Below are 15,785 nucleotides of genomic sequence, written 5' to 3' on the forward strand. Positions count from 1 at the left end.
CTGATTTAATGACAGTGATTTAAGCAATTTGATCCATTTTTATGGCGCATTTACAGTTAGAGGAAAGGGAAGGAAAAAAAAAAAGAGGAGAGAGAGAGAAACACAGGAGTGGAACGGAGGCAGGAAAGGTTAGGGAACGCACCCCAGCAGGCGTTCGGAGAGGGAGAGAGGCTGTCACAAGCTGTTCCCCTGGCTGCTCTGCCAAGGCGAGGCCTCGCCAGCCTCCTGTGCCCGGCTTCGAAATCTGGCTCGTGTCAGCATCAGCTCCCCGGGGCTGCAGCTCACCCAGGAGGTGCTGCAAAGCTTCCCCAGGTCACATGGATGCAGGGATGTGGGTTCAGGATAGGGCAGCACCTCATTTTCATTGGGAAAATGCAGCAAGGGCACAGCCAAACCCCAGCTCTCATCCTGCTTCCATGAGGGGAGTCCCCCCTTCACCCCTAATGGAAATCCCTCCAAGACCCCCATCCATTTCTCAATTCCAGCTATAGGGATAGAAGATACACTTTTGGGGTGCTGAGGGATAGCTGCCCGTATAAACACACCAAATCCACTTGGAATAGAGGTGAAAACAGAGCTCTGAGCTCAGCCAGCTGAGAAGACCTCAGCCCCAGGGAACCTTTCGCATGGTTCTGCTGACACCTGGCCCCCTCATTCCATGCGCTCTGCACGGCTTCATCCTGGCCCCACTCCGTATCTCCCAGCTGGCTCCCAGCATCCCAGAAATTCCAGCCAGATGTGGCTCATGCCAACAGACCCTGCTGTGGACAGCACCTTGTATTGCACTGGGCTCTCTGCAGGGACATGCTGCACCTGTGAGAGTGCTGCCAACCCCAGCTGCCCCATCCTGCCCTGCCCTTCCCCTCCAGGGGGGAATGACCCCCAGTAAATCCAGGATGCACCAGCCCAGACATCACAGAGTAACGGAATTGGTGGCCAAACACTGCTCCTCCCTCGGGAAGAGATCTTGGATAAGCCCACACTCAGCTTGACAACAACCAGCCAGCTTGGCTCTGTGGGAAAAGGAAGAAATTCCATGCAAAATCCTAAAGGATCCCTCTTGGGGGTCCCCTCTGCCACAGGTGGTGGCTTTGTGGGACCAGAGCTGGCTGAAGCATCGCACTCTGCACAAATCCTCACGTTCCTGGCAGCACCTTGAAGATTCAGTATCAGGGAAAACACACCTGGACTTACCCTGCTCCTGGCTGGAGAGCAAAGTGAGTCCTGCCTCAGGAAAACGGAGGGGGAAATGTCATTCCAAGAGAGTTTACATGAATAAACAGAGGGCAGCAGCCTCTACCAAACCCACTCCACAACAAACTTCCAATTGCATCCTCTCACTCCACCTGCAAGGAAAGCCCTGTGCCAAGAGCTTCCCCTGTTCCCAGAGGGTTTGGGTGCTGGTGGTCCCTCATTTTGCTGCTCCATCACTTGTGCAAAGCCAGGGCTGTCCCAAAACATGGATCTCAACTCCTAATATCCCACCTGCAGCGGTCCAGCCTGCTGCAGGCACAGGGATTGGGAAGCTGCAGCACTGCTGAAGCTGTCACCCTGCAGAGATGCTGCACACCCCCATCACTTATGCATGATTTATCCAGCTTGATGCCCTTTGAATCCCACAGGAATGAGTTGTGGCACCTGGGAGCTCTCTGCAGGATGGGGAAAGGGACACCCAGGGACAGCACAGCAACGTGGGAGCTCCCAAACCAGGCTTTGGCAGCCCCCAAGAGAATGAGGATGGAAAAGGTTGCACAGAGAATCCACCTTCCTGCTTGGTCAGTCCCACAGCCAGGAAAACCCTTCCTGGAAGCCAGTGAATTTTTTACTGCTTGTTTCTTTGGTTTTTATTCTTTCATTTTTTTTATTATCAAGGCCCATCTAGAGGCTACAAATGCCCTGCAGGTCTGTAAGGGATGGGCTCTGAACACATCCCAGAAGGTTTTGTTTAGGATGCCACCACAGGAGCCGGTGGCACTGACACCTCCATGAACCCAGAGACATCCAGGAGAGCAGCAACCCCAGCCTGGCCTCGGGGGGGCTGTTGGCTTTAAATACCTCCAAAGGAAGAGGGAAAAAAAAAAGACAAGGGAAAAAATTCCAAGCAGCAAACAAAATAAATCTTCCTCTCCAAGCCAAAACAGAGAGAAAATAGCCAAGGACCTTGGCCGGGAAGTTGTTTATTATAGGCCTGGGGTTCACTGCCAATTTCAGCAGTTGGACAATTTTCCTTTTGCAGCCCAGAAATAGCCACTCCTTTGCCGGGCAGCCCTGGGCGCCGCAAGGTGGGCTCCTCTCCTGGACTCCCAAAACATCCCTGCTCCAGCCAACACGCTGACCTGCCCGGACCCCCCCGGGCAGCCAGAGGGTTCGCTTTGGCAAAGGGATTTTTCGGGAATCATCTGCAAAGCCGAGATCCCGCACGTGAGTGGAGCCCCGGCCCTGCCGGCAGCGGGATGCTCTGCCAGGCGCAGCTGCCCTCTGGCTTTGTTTCCAGGGATTAAAAGGGAAAAAAAGAAGAAAGGACTAAAGCCCAGGAGAGCCGGAGCGATGGACACACCTGCCTGTGGCATCACCCCGCAGCTGCTCCCCCTTCACCCCCAGGAAAAAGGCAGCTGCTGCTCGGTGGGGTCTGGGGGTCTCATGGGAACAGGGAATGCTGGCCCCAGGGATGGTTAACGTCGGGATTGCCGTGCTCCCTTCGCATCCCTCTCCTCATCCCATCAAGACGTAGGACAAAGGGAAAGGCAGGCTGCCTCTAGCACGCGGCCTTTTGTCTTTGAATTAAAAACAAACACAAAATAAGAGCCGGGAGGGACCCGCCCGCTGCGGCCGCGCGGCTCCTTCGCACAGGCGGCTCCGCCGGCTTTCCTCAGCCCAAAGGAATCCGCGGGCTGGGAAATCAAATCCACGTGGGATGCGAGAGGGGCCACACGCCCCCTCAAACCCCCCGGCCCCTCGGGGGGACACTCCTCCCTCGCAGAGCCGGCAGTGGCACAGCTCCAGCTCAGGCAGCGACTCCACAGCCACACTCCCTCTCCTCTCTTCCCTCCCTCCCTGCCATCCCTCTGCTCCCCAAATGTGGGCATGGGGATGGGAAGCTCCTGCCCTGCACCCCTCGCAGTGGATCCAGCCCCTGGCAATCCCCCAGGAGGCTTTGGATGCCCCCAGCCCAGGAGGAGATGCCCATGGTGGGGTTTTACCTCCTGCACAATGCCCGAGTCATCGCTGCCTTCTGCAGGTGACAACGGCAGAAAGCACAGGGTCCTGGGCCACCAGGTGGGTGGGGATGAAAAGCAGCGTGCCAAAGAGCATCGAGGACAGCTTGATGTTGCAGAAAAGCACCTGGAGGAAGCACACCTGGAGTTTGGGAGCACCACTCAACGCCATCATCAGGCTCAGAGGCTGCTGAGTGTCCTTGTAGGAAAGGACTGAGCCCCACAGGTGATGCTCAAAACCCAGGAGATCCTCAGTCCCCTCTCCTCAACCCACTAAACCCATAAAACCATCAGGAAATCACATTATTGTTACACAAAGCTGAAACTCCATCTGGCTGAGAGAATTTCCAGAAAAATCTCCCTCACTGCATCTCCCGTATCCCTGGGACAGAGCTGGGGTTTGCTCCCCTCACTGCCCCTGCAAGTCAGGGTCACATCAGGCTTTTGGCCAGGGCCCCAGGAACCCAATTCCCTGCTTTGCAAAGGAAAAATTAAATTTTCATTCAAATTTTCACTTTGGCAGCCAAGATATCGGCTCAATTTCCACCTGCTGCTTTGAAGCCTTCGCTTTGCATGGGAGAAGCGCACAACTGAGAGTTTTCAATTATAGAGCACTTGCATATAAGGGCAGGAACAGCCAGGAGTATGGATTTTAAACCTAAAAAACATCAAAATAAAAACAAAATGAGAGGCACTCGGAAGGACACGCTGCCCCAGGAGGGACCAGCTGCTGCTTGGCTGGGTGGAGCAGGGCCACCACTGTCAGCCCATGGATGTGCTTGTTCCAGCCTCAGTGCCAACAGCTTGTGACACGGAGTTGGGCCCTTCCCTCCCCAAAATCAGCCCTGCAGGTCTGGCTGGGAGGGGCCAGGGCTGAACTCGAGCCAGGTTTGAAGCAGGAGCATGAGGCAGGTTTGGACCTTTCCCTCGAAGGATGCGTGAGTGGGGCTGCCTTCCCCAGGCTATTGCTGTACCCTCTTCCAGAGGGATAAAAGATGATTTATCCTCCCTGCAGGGCTGGGGATTCCCACTCTGAAGCTGCAATTAGACTGGAAACTGCTCCAAGTTTCATCAGCGGATTTGGAAAGGTGGGTGGGAGAAGAGGGGAGTTTGGCACTGCTGGGCTTGAATGCAGTGCCCAGCCAACACTCCCTAAGGGATGTCTGCTCGGCCTGGAGCCCCAAGAGCAGCTCATCCCAATGTCCTGTAGGAGGAATTTCCACCTGCATCTCTCAGGGATGGCTCTCTGAGATCCAGCCAGGCTGCTGGGTTGGAACTTCAAGGAGCAGAGGTCCATGAACAGCAGAATCCCATCCCCAGCAACCCCTTGTACATTCCAATAAGCCCCATCACCTGTGGGAAGAGCAGTGTTGGCTCCCAAAATCATCCCAGGGAATAAGAAAACACAGCCTGGCCTCCCCAGCTCCAGCATCTCACAATCCTGTCCCTTGTTCCTTGAGAGGAGAGATCATCCCCACCTGGCTCTGACCTTTCAGATGAGTGCAGAGAGTGAGAAGGTCTCTCTAAATATCATCCCAGATCTCCAGAAGTTTCCCCTCAGGCTGCCAGAGCAGGCAGGGAGCCCCTGGTTTGCAGCCTGGAGCTGATGACCCCCCCAAGCCCAGACTTTCCCCTCGATATCAGTGAGCCAGCAAATCCCAGTGTGTGGGACCACCAGGAATGTGACATTTGCCAGAGCCCCTGCAAGGAAAGCCAAGAACTGGAGCAGGATCTGCAAAAGGCAGGAGCAGAGGAGCCTTTGGGGACACGTTAAGGAGACTTTGCAGGAGGAGATGATGCTGACACTCTGCAGACACCCAGCATTTTCCAACAGATCCAGACACGAGTCTTGCTCTCCAAACTGGACCCCGTGGAAAAGGAGGAAACCACATGGCCGTGTCCCCCCTCCCAACACCCAGCTCCTCCGAGGGGATCAACTCCACTTCCTAAGGGACCTTCCCAAGAGCAGACCCTGCTCTTCCTCCCCCACTTCCAGCCTGAGCATCAGCATGTCTCCGAGCCATCCCATATGCGATGTTCGCCCCCTGGCCGGTGTGGGGGACTCCCGTGGGCCCCCCCGCCAGGTCCAGCTGCACGGCACACCCGAGGGGCCGCTGCCGGCCCGGCAGCAGCTGCCTTGGCCCGGCTTCAAGCCCAGCACTGCTCGAGAGCAGCTTGTTATTTCGGTCCTGCTACGGGGTTATTTTTAGAAAGCGCTGAACACCCCTTCTCCCAAACGGCTCCTCCAGGGATGACCTTGCGGAGCTGCAGCCGCTCACTCCCTGCTCCAGCACCCCTTTCCTTGGGGGCTGTCACCCACCGCCCCCAGGGCCCCCACCCTGTGCAAATCCCGGCGGCAGCAGGGCGGGGAGGGAGGGGGCTGAAGGCTGAACTACATCTCAACCCCTGCCGCCATCCAGGTTCGCTCCCGGTTTCAATTATCACCTGCTGGAGCAGCAGCTGCCGAGTGCCGGGAACTCAAAGCGAGTCAACAAGGTCTTGTTGTTTCAGCTGCTCGGGGGCACGGAGCTCCGTGCGCTCCCCCCGCCCGGCTCCGCAGGGATGCAGCGGCCCCCGCTCGCCCCTGTGCGCGCTTCCATAATTCCCCCATCCCGCTCTCCCCGGCAGGTAAACGCTGCTGGAGCTGCCGAGGGGGGAGCGGAGAGAAACCTCAATAACAACAAGGGAAAAAAAAAAAAAAAAAAAAAAAAAAGAGAGAGAGAAAGGAAGAAAGAAAGGAAGGGGAAAAAAAAAGCCCCAAGAAGCAGTCGCTGCACAGAGGTTATCCGGGGGACAGAGCAAATAATTGGCGAGGCGAACAATGCATTTTAATTAAACCTCTGCAGGAAACGAGGGGAGGGAATCAAGTTAATTGCATGGAGCGGGAGCAGGAGATTAAAAATGCTCTTTGCTCAGAAGATGGTGGCTCCCATCCGCCTTTGCCGAGGAAAACAAGGCCACCTGGGGTGGCAGTGCCGGCGTGGGGACAAGCAGCTCGCTGGCTCTGCCGGGGCTCGGTGTGACAGCAGGGTCTGGGGGGACCATGCTGGTCCCCTCTGCCAAGGGGCTGGGGGCGCCCGGTCCACGGGGATGGGTACAGGGTGAGCCTGGGTGTGGGAGCTGCTCCTGGGAAGTCCCACAGGGATGGGGACATTGCTTGTGTCTGCAGGAAAAGGACAACGAGACGTGTCCCATAACAGCTCAGCCCTTCCCCTGCTCCGTGTCCTCTGCTCAGCCCAGGCTGTTCCTGGCACTCTTCCCATGAAAAAACATCAGCCTTTACCTTTTCCTGCCCATGATACTTCAAATTTCACCTCTCTCAGCTTGGCACCCTCTATTTTTTCTCAACGATTCCCTTTCCTGATCTTGTTTTCACCCCGCCCTGGACACCACAAATGGAGAAACCCCGACTCTCTGCCAGTGAGCCCCAGAAGAGCAGCACATCGAGGCTCCCTTCCTGCTCAAGAGAGGAAACAGGATCACAGGATCACGGGATCACAGACTCCCGGCTGCTGGAACACGGGGGCAGGAGCGAGCACCCCACGCCTGGCACCGGCACAGGGAAGCGCTCCCAGCCCCAGCCCATCCCCTGGGCACCCATCCGCACTGCATCCAGGGCAGGAGGCACCAACCTCTCTCTGCTCCGAGGCAATTTGTGAGCTCGGGAACCCTGCCCTGCCTCCCGCCGCCTGCTAATGAGCCCCAGCCCGCTCCGCCTGCCACGAGAACAGCAATCAGAGACACCGCTCGCCTGCTAGGAACAATCTCACTCCTTCCCTCCTTCCCTCCTCTGCATAAATTTCCCAGGCTGTGGTTTTCAGCCTCTTATCCCACATAGCTTTATTCACAAGAGAAGTCCCACTGAGGGCAAGGAAATTACTCCAGCGAGGAAAATTACCCGGGCACGGGATGCACCCAGGGCACCAGGCAGTGGGCTGGGCTGGTTTTGGTTTTTTGCACAGCATCGAAACCAAAATAAATCCACAGAGGGAACTCAGAGCCAAGCCTTGCTCCTGACCACGGGTAAGAGCCAGACAAATTATAGCAATTAAAAAGAAGAAAGAGGCATGTGGACTTTCATATCCACAAACCTCAGGATGCAGCCGGTGGGGGAGAGCGCGTTTCCCAGTCACACACAGGCAGCAAAGCCGACGCACATCACAAAATACTGCGTGTCCTCAGAGGCACAAGCTGTCCCTCCAGGCACCGGTGCCACCAGCGCGAGCACGAGGCTGGGACAGCCTGTCCCTGCACAGGATGGCTGTCGGCAGCAGGACACGGGCTGTATTGTCCCCAGAGCTGGAGACTGAATGGCAGGTTGGCCCTCCCCGCTGTGCACAAGCGCTGCCCTGATGGGAAACGAGAGTTCAGCCGAGATCTTCCGCTTTTCCCCTGCAGCTGCAGGCGGATGGGCAGGAAAACCACAGAGCTCTGCTCAAACGCTCACACCGAGCAGCTTTCCAGCCAGAGAAAAGCTGCTGCTTCACCACATGCTTAAATTGCATGTTGGGAGGGAGGAAATGAACCACTATTTTCACCCCAAAGCTGTGGTGGAGCCAGGAGGTGAAGCCTGTCATGCTGACAGTGAGATGCAGCATCCCCAGGGTGTTTGTTCAACAGGAGCATCCTAAGTGGGAATAAGGTTGGATTGCACTCAGCATCCCCAGGAAAGGGAGGGAAGGGGGGGGGTAGAACCAGCAGGCCCAACCCAAAATCCCAGACACCCCCTTGCTGCTGCCTCTCCATCACTCCTGGGGCTGTCCCAGCCCACCTGGATGTATCCACGGCACCCCTGGAGATCTGCAAAGATCCCTGGCTGCCAGCAGGGCTGTGGGAACACTCTCCTCTGCCTGCCATGCTGCAGGGACAGGGACATTTGGCAGCTGCCTGCCGGGAAGGTGTCTGGAGTGCAGTGGGAACATGAGTCAGAGCTCCCTGCTCTCCCTGACGTCTCCCTCCTGCTCATTTATTCAGCACGTCAAATATTTGCCCTGTGCAGAACCATGTTATTCAGGAGGTTTTTTGTTTTTTTTTTTTTTTCCCTTCGGCTGGCAGTGACAGCTTCGAAAAAGCCACCACAGTGCCATCTTGGGAAAGTTGACCTCCCAGCTAAGCAGTTCCAGCATCCTTCTCCTCGCCTGCTCCAGGGGCCAGCTCCTCTTCAAGCAGCCATCCCCTCTGTGAGGGATGGAGGGGCTGGATGCCAAAACCCACAGGCTAAAGAAACAACCCACGGGGCTGCAGCGGGGAAAGGTCATTCCAGACCCACCTCCAGCATGGCCTGAGTGACAGCAAAGCTGGGAGCCTGCGGGAAGCAAGCAGTGGCCCTGCTGCCCCTTCATGTCCCCGAGCATGCTGCCTGGAAGCGGCACACGCAGTGGCAGGAGAGGCCAGCCAAGGAAAACTGCTCAATTTTGCCTCCCTTCGGCAAGGAAGTAGCTTTGCTGGCTGCCAGCCCCTCAGCAATCCCCTGAGGACCTCAGGCTTTTCCTTTTTTTTTTGAGCCACATCCCTGGATTTCTTGCTAAAAGGGGTGCTCACACCCTGAATTCCCAATCCCCAGGGAGAAGGAACAGTGTTTATCCTTTATTAAAAGCTAAAGGCTGGAAAAGGTCACCTTGAGCAGAGGTGACACGAGAGAATTCGTGTCCCACCTGGCCCCATGGGATTTTTATCCCAGGGTTGCAGCCAAAAATGTCCCATTTTATGGAGAAAGTGCAGAAATGGCTCATAAAGCACAAGCTTGGGGATGCAGCTGAGCAGATCAGCTGCCAGATAAAGACAGCGTGCTCTGGGGGAAAACACACCTGCCTCCCTCCTGGCTGGAAAAGGAGGAGGAAAATCTCCCTTCAATCTCCATTCCCAGCAAGGACACACACAAGGCTTTCACCTTTTGCAAGAGCTGCCCAGGATCAGGGCTGGCATTTCTTGCTGGTGGGGGCTCCAGAGCCTGCTGGTCCCAAGCCAGCAAGCTCAGCATTCCTCCTCTTCCTTGGGAAGTCACAACACATGGAAAAGCCTTAGGGCTGGAATAAAACTACAAAAAGCTTCTGCAGTGCTGTCAGAAATAGCAGCAGGAGAGAAGGGAACTGCCTGGTGGGTTTGGCCCCCTCAGTCCTGCATCCTGCTCCATCCCTGAGCTCCATGCCCAGCCGGCTCCAGAGGGAGAGAAAGCATGCTGATTTCCTGGGATTTTCCAGCTTATCCAGTGTTTACAGAGCTGCCCATCCCTCTTTGCTTGTGGAGGGGCAAATTTGGCCGAGCCCACGGCAAGGACTGCTGGCAGATGAGCTCAGAGTCCTTTGGGGAAACCAGCAGGGGAAAATCCAGCTCAGCCAAGACACCCCCTGTGTCTCCCAGCTGGACAAGGAGCTGCAGTGACCTTGTCCAAACATGGCCTGGAGTTGGAAGCGAGGAAGGAGAGGATGTGACTCACATCTGGGATGCAGCCACAGAGGACAGATGTGTTTTATTACTGTCCAGGCCCTCTCTGCAGCTCTGTCTCAGTGACTCAGCCTTGCCTTCGGGCCCTTCCTAAAAGAGCCACAGCACAGCCCTTCCCAGCAGCTTCCCTCTGCTGCAGTAAAACAGATTTGGGAAGTTCAGGCTCCTGCGAAGGGGAAAAAATAAATTAAAACAAATCAAAGTTATGTTTCTGCATGGGAATCTTCCAATTTCAGTGGTAAATCATTCAGAGAAGGATGAAATCAAATGTTTTAGTGGCAGGATTCATCTCTTTAGAGACTTAAAAGCTGAACATGCCCCAGTCCCAGTGGGAAGGACAGTGAGGAGTCCCCTGGGTTTTCTTGGACACGTCCCACAGGGCAAGAGGAAACATCTGGAGATGTTCCATGTCTGGAGGAAGGAATAAGGGGATTTCAGCAGATCTCCTTCCCGCAATCCAGAGGAAACTCAGCAGCATTTAGTGGAGAGAGCCCCAAAGTGCTGAGACCAGGCAGAGCCTCCATGTGTTAGACATCAGAGAATCTAAGGAGGGGAGCTCTGCCGCAGCTGGGCTCAGCTCGTCCTTTCTGGGCCTTCCTGTGGAATCCCGGCACAGCTCCCCCACCTTGGGAAGGGCTTCCCTTCCCACACCAACCCCCAAAGAGCCTTTGGCACCCTCGCCTGCACTCTTTACCCGCCGCTGCCACCAGGTACCGAGGGGCACACGGGGTGGCCCTGCCCAGAACCCCCCCCTTTGACAGCTGTGCTTTTCCCGGAGGGAGAGCAGGTGGAGCACGTCAGCCGGGCGGCTTTTCCAGCCGCATCCCCGCCCCGACGGCACCCGGAGCCAAAGCTCCGCGAGCCACCCGGGGCCAAGCGCTGCCCGCCCCGGGAGCCAGCGGTGCAGTTCGGCTAGCAGACACTGGATGGGGCTACGAAACCGGTTACCGGCACAGCTGGCACGGCCGGGGGGCAGAGCGGAGCGGCCTCTGCCAGATGTTTCGGGGTCCCTCTTTGCGGGTGCCAGGTTGGCCGTGCCACAGCTGCCACCACTCACGCGGGATGCTGGGCCGGGCACCAGGTGGCATCAATCCGGGCTCCACCTCTCCTGGGTAGTGAGTGGGTGTCTGGCAGCACCTGGAGAAAGCTGGAGGCTTCACCTCCGAAAGCTTTCCCACCTCCTGAGAGTGGTGATGGGAAGGGAGAGCGGGAGTTGCTGCCTTGCAAAGTGCTGATGAAGATTTCTACTGCAGTGGCAAGATGAGGTGAGTTTCCTCCCTCCCACCTGCCTGAATCCCAGCTCTTTGAGGGACTTTGGACAAGCACACAGAGTGGCAGGACCAGAGGGAACGGCTTCACATTGTCACAGGGCAGGGTGAGATGGGATATCAGGGGGAAACTCTTCCCTGTGAGGGTGGGGTGGCCCCACAGAGCAGCTGTGGCTGCCCCTGGATCCCTGGAAGTGTCTGAGGCCAGGTTGAATGGTGTGTGCTTGTCTCTGGCACTTCCACCTGCTTTTCCAGCACCTTCTTTGCCACGCCGTGCTTTGCTCATCCCTCTTTGCTTAGCGCCAGCTGTAATGTGCAGAGGGGATGGGCGAGGGCCAAAACCTGTGTGTTGGGGAGTTCTGAGGTGGCTGATCCTGCATGCTGGGGCCTTTACTGTGGCAGAAGGGCTGCTGGCTGCATTTTGGCTTCGTGCCACCACATACCCACTCCAAACAAAGAGCATTGTGTGGGCACGGCGCTGCCCTTTGAAGTCTCAGTGGTGGCTGTCACCAGGCAGGTGCTATCGAGGGAGATGTTGATGCAGTCGCTTCCTCCGAGCCTCTCATCCCCAGGCTGGGCTGGCTCTGCTGCTTGGGGACAGGCTGCTGTCCCCTCTGCAGGGCCTTGTGCCAGCCCAGGGCGTGCAGAGCCCCCTTTTGCTTTGGCAGGGTTGGTGGCAGTGACACTCCCAGCCTTGCTGTGGTGCCACCCTTGTCTCTGCTCTGACGCTGTTGAGCCAGGGACAGGCGAAATGACTCGCACGATTTCAGAAGGCAAAATGAGCATTTATTCAAAAACACCTCTCTCTTTTATAGAGAACATTGTGAACATTAATTCCACTGTCTTAAAGTAAAAACATTTCACCTGATTGGTACACTGGACACAGGTCAGTGTGGTAGAACACATCTATAAACAATATGAACGGAAAGCAAGATAACAGATTGTTTACATTCCTCTCGGGCTTTTTCCCAGGCCTAGCCTGGCAGAAATCTTTCTCTTTTTCTCTCTGACTGAGCTGAGGATATCCACATCTGCTCTGCCTGGCTGGGGTTGCCCTGCTCCCAGTCCTTGGGAAGCTGCTCCATGCCCTGTCCTGGATCAATAGCCATTACCTTCCCATCCTCTCGAGCAGGGCCAGCAGCTCCATTTCTGCTGGAGCAGGCTGGGCTGGGAGGAAGGGGGTGCAGGGATGGGCAAGCTCTGCTCACAGGGATGCCATGGGTGGGCAGAGCTGGGCAGGGAGCAGAGCGGCAGCCAAGGGAAGCTTGGGGAATGCTGCAGGGATGGATGCTTTGACCGCTGGGTTCCTGCTGGGGCAGCAGGACCACAGCCTGTGGAGTGTCCTGGGAGCCGTGGCTGTGCCGTGCTGCTCAGGGACGTGCTGCCTCCCAACGGTGTCCTGGGGACACGGCCGGTGCGGGCACAACAGGTCTTGTCCCCTCTTCGGGAGCAGGATCAGCGCCTTGAGCCCGCGGGCTCTCTGTGCATGCTGAAAGCAGCGTGGCACTGGGCTGTCACTGCTGCTGGGCTGGGACATGATGTCTAGGGGACACTGGCACAGGACATGGCTCTGCCCCACAGCTTTTGGGACATGCAGATGGGGGCAGGCTGTGCTTGGACAGCCCATTCTTCCTCATCCTTCCTGCTCCTAACAGCAAATTCTGCCCCACAGCTGCAGCCAGCAGGCTGGAGATCTCCGTGCCAGCCGTGGTGGAAGTGGAGATGGGGGCACAGCCAGGATCGACTGCAACTTCTACATCCCTGAGAATGCTTCCTGCACCTACATCGACTGGTTCTAGGTGAGTGCTGGCCCAGGAGAGCAGCTCTGGCTGCTGGGCTGGCGTGGCAACCAGCCCAGGGCTTCCTGCCAGGCTCCCCAGCCCAGGCTCACCCCTCACCCAGCAGGTGGGCACAGCAGCAGGCAGGTGAGGCTGTGCCACACCACGGCCAGCAGGGTCCTGCAGGACAACACTGACTACAGGCACCAGCTGTGGGGACAAGGCTCTGTCCATCAGCCAGGTGACAGTGCAGGATGCCAGGACCTTCGTGTGCCAGGTTGGAGCTGGCAGCTGCGGCGTGGGCGAGGACAGCACCGAGCTCAGCGTCTGCAGTGAGTGCTGGGGCAGAGGGCAGCACGGCTGGGGAGCTGCTCTGCAGCTGCTGGGGACCCCATCCTGTCCCTCCTAAACTGTGTGGGGTGGCTTCTGTTTCCAGAGGTCCCTGAGACCCCTGAGATGGAGATGCTCACCTCTAGCCTGGGGAGGGAGCTTGGCAGAGCTTCTCTCGCTGCCCCTCTCCCTGCAGGAGGGCTGCAGCCACCATGGGATGGGACTGCTGCCACCACCCTGACCCGCAGGCTGCCAGGGCCTGTTCTCACTCTGGCAGTGGTTTGTTTACTTTTTTTGTATTATTGCATTTGTATTTTTCATTTTCCTAGTAAAGAACAGTTATTCCTATTCCCATATCTTTGCCTGAGAGCCACTTCATTTCAAGAATTACAATAATTTGGAGGGAAGGAGTTGACATTTTCCATTTCAGCTCCTGCCTTCCTTAGCAGACACCTGGCTTTTCAAACCAAGACAGGTAACTTCGTTCCAGACTCAATGAAAACATAGCAGAACTTTGCTTGCATCTCTAGAACAGATAGAACTGTATGTGTAAATGGATAGAACTATTCATGTGAGTAGATAAACTTATATATGTACATTTTAAGTAAGAAAACAGGATATTTGTGTAAATAGACAATATTATATACGTAGGTTTTTAGGTAAGAAGTGACACCACTTTCTCACATTAGAATTAAGTTCAGATTTGTTTAGAAGGAATGTTTTAGAATCGTGCTTCTACACGATTGGATGATTTATGAATTAAAACACCCTGTAGTTGTTGTAGATGTCGGCGAACCCAATGGGAAGAATGATGATGTCTGACTTATTTCAGAAGGCTGAATGATTTCTTTATTATAATTATGCTATGATACATTAATATACTATATAAAAGAGGATACTAAAAACTACATGCTACTCTCTCTAACCATCATATCTAACTAACCCACAACTCGTGACCCTGTTTGCTAGAGTCCAGACACAGGTGGATCCGATTGCCATCAGGCCCAAACAATCCACCGTGATCCCACCAGGCATTCACTCCAGGTAAACAATTCTCCAAACACATTCCGCAAGAGAAAAACAAGGAGCAGAAATAGAAACTGTTTTCTCTTTCACTTCTCTCTGTGCACCTTTATGAAAATCCTGAGAGAGAGAGAAATGTGCTTGCCACACGTAGTGACGTGTTTGGCACGGAGGAACAGCAACAGGGTGAAGGAAAGAAGAAAGAAGAAGAAAAGGAGGTGGCTGCTGCTGCTGCTGCTGCTCGGGACATCGGATCTGTGCCTGGGAGCAGCTGCTGCTGCTGCTGCTGCTGCTCGGGACATCGGATCTGTGCCTGGGAGCAGCTGCTGCTGCTGCTGCTCGGGACATCGGATCTGTGCCTGGGAACAGCTTCTGCTGCTGCTGCTGCTGCTCGGGACATCGGATCTGTGCCTGGGAGCAGCTGCTGCTGCTGCTGCTGCTTGGGACATCGGATCTGTGCCTGGGAGCAGCTGCTGCTGCTGCTCGGGACATTGGATCTGTGCCTGGGAACAGCTTCTGCTGCTGCTGCTGCTGCTGCTCGGGACATCGGATCTGTGCCTGGGAGCAGCTTCTGCTGCTGCTGCTGCTGCTCGGGACATCGGATCTGTGCCTGGGAGCAGCTGCTGCTGCTGCTGCTGCTGCTGCTGCTCGGGACATCGGATCTGTGCCTGGGAGCAGCTGCTGCTGCCGCTGCTGCTCGGGACATCGGATCTGTGCCTGGGAGCAGCTGCTGCTGCTGCTGCTGCTGCTCGGGACATCGGATCTGTGCCTGGGAGCAGCTGCTGCTGCTGCTGCTGCTGCTGCTGCTGCTGCTGCTGCTGCTGCTGCTGCTCGGGACATCGGATCTGTGCCTGGGAGCAGCTGCTGCTGCTGCTGCTGCTCGGGACATCGGATCTGTGCCTGGGAGCAGCTGCTGCTGCTGCTGCTGCTGCTGCTGCTTGGGACATCGGATCTGTGCCTGGGAGCAGCTGCTGCTGCTGCTCGGGACATCGGATCTGTGCCTGGGAACAGCTTCTGCTGCTGCTGCTGCTGCTGCTGCTGCTCGGGACATCGGATCTGTGCCTGGGAGCAGCTTCTGCTGCTGCTGCTGCTGCTGCTGCTGCTGCTCGGGACATCGGATCTGTGCCTGGGAACAGCTTCTGCTGCTGCTGCTGCTGCTCGGGACATCGGATCTGTGCCTGGGAGCAGCTGCTGCTGCTGCTGCTGATGCTGCTGCTCAGGACATCGGATCTGTGCCTGGGAACAGCTTCTGCTGCTGCTGCTGCTGCTCGGGACATCGGATCTGTGCCTGGGAGCAGCTGCTGCTGCTGCTCGGGACATCAGATCTGTACCTGGGAGCAGCTGCTGCTGCTGCTGCTGCTGCTCGGGACATCGGATCTGTGCCTGGGAACAGCTTCTGCTGCTGCTGCTGCTGCTCGGGACATCGGATCTGTGCCTGGGAGCAGCTGCTGCTGCTGCTGCTGCTCGGGACATCGGATCTGTGCCTGGGAGCAGCTGCTGCTGCTGCTGCTGCTCGGGACATCGGATCTGTGCCTGGGAGCAGCTGCTGCTGCTGCTGCTGCTCGGGAATTCGGATCTGTGCCTGGGAGCAGCTGCTGCTGCTGCTGCTGCTGCTGCTGCTCGGGACATCGGATCTGTGCCTGGGAACAGCTTCTGCTGCTGCTGCTCGGGAATTCGGATCTGTGCCTGGGAGCAGCTGCTGCTGCTGCTACTGCTGCTGCTGCTGC

Source organism: Anomalospiza imberbis, chromosome 12 (assembly GCF_031753505.1).
Source record: "Anomalospiza imberbis isolate Cuckoo-Finch-1a 21T00152 chromosome 12, ASM3175350v1, whole genome shotgun sequence".
In the NCBI taxonomy this organism is placed as follows: Eukaryota; Metazoa; Chordata; class Aves; order Passeriformes; family Viduidae; genus Anomalospiza; species Anomalospiza imberbis.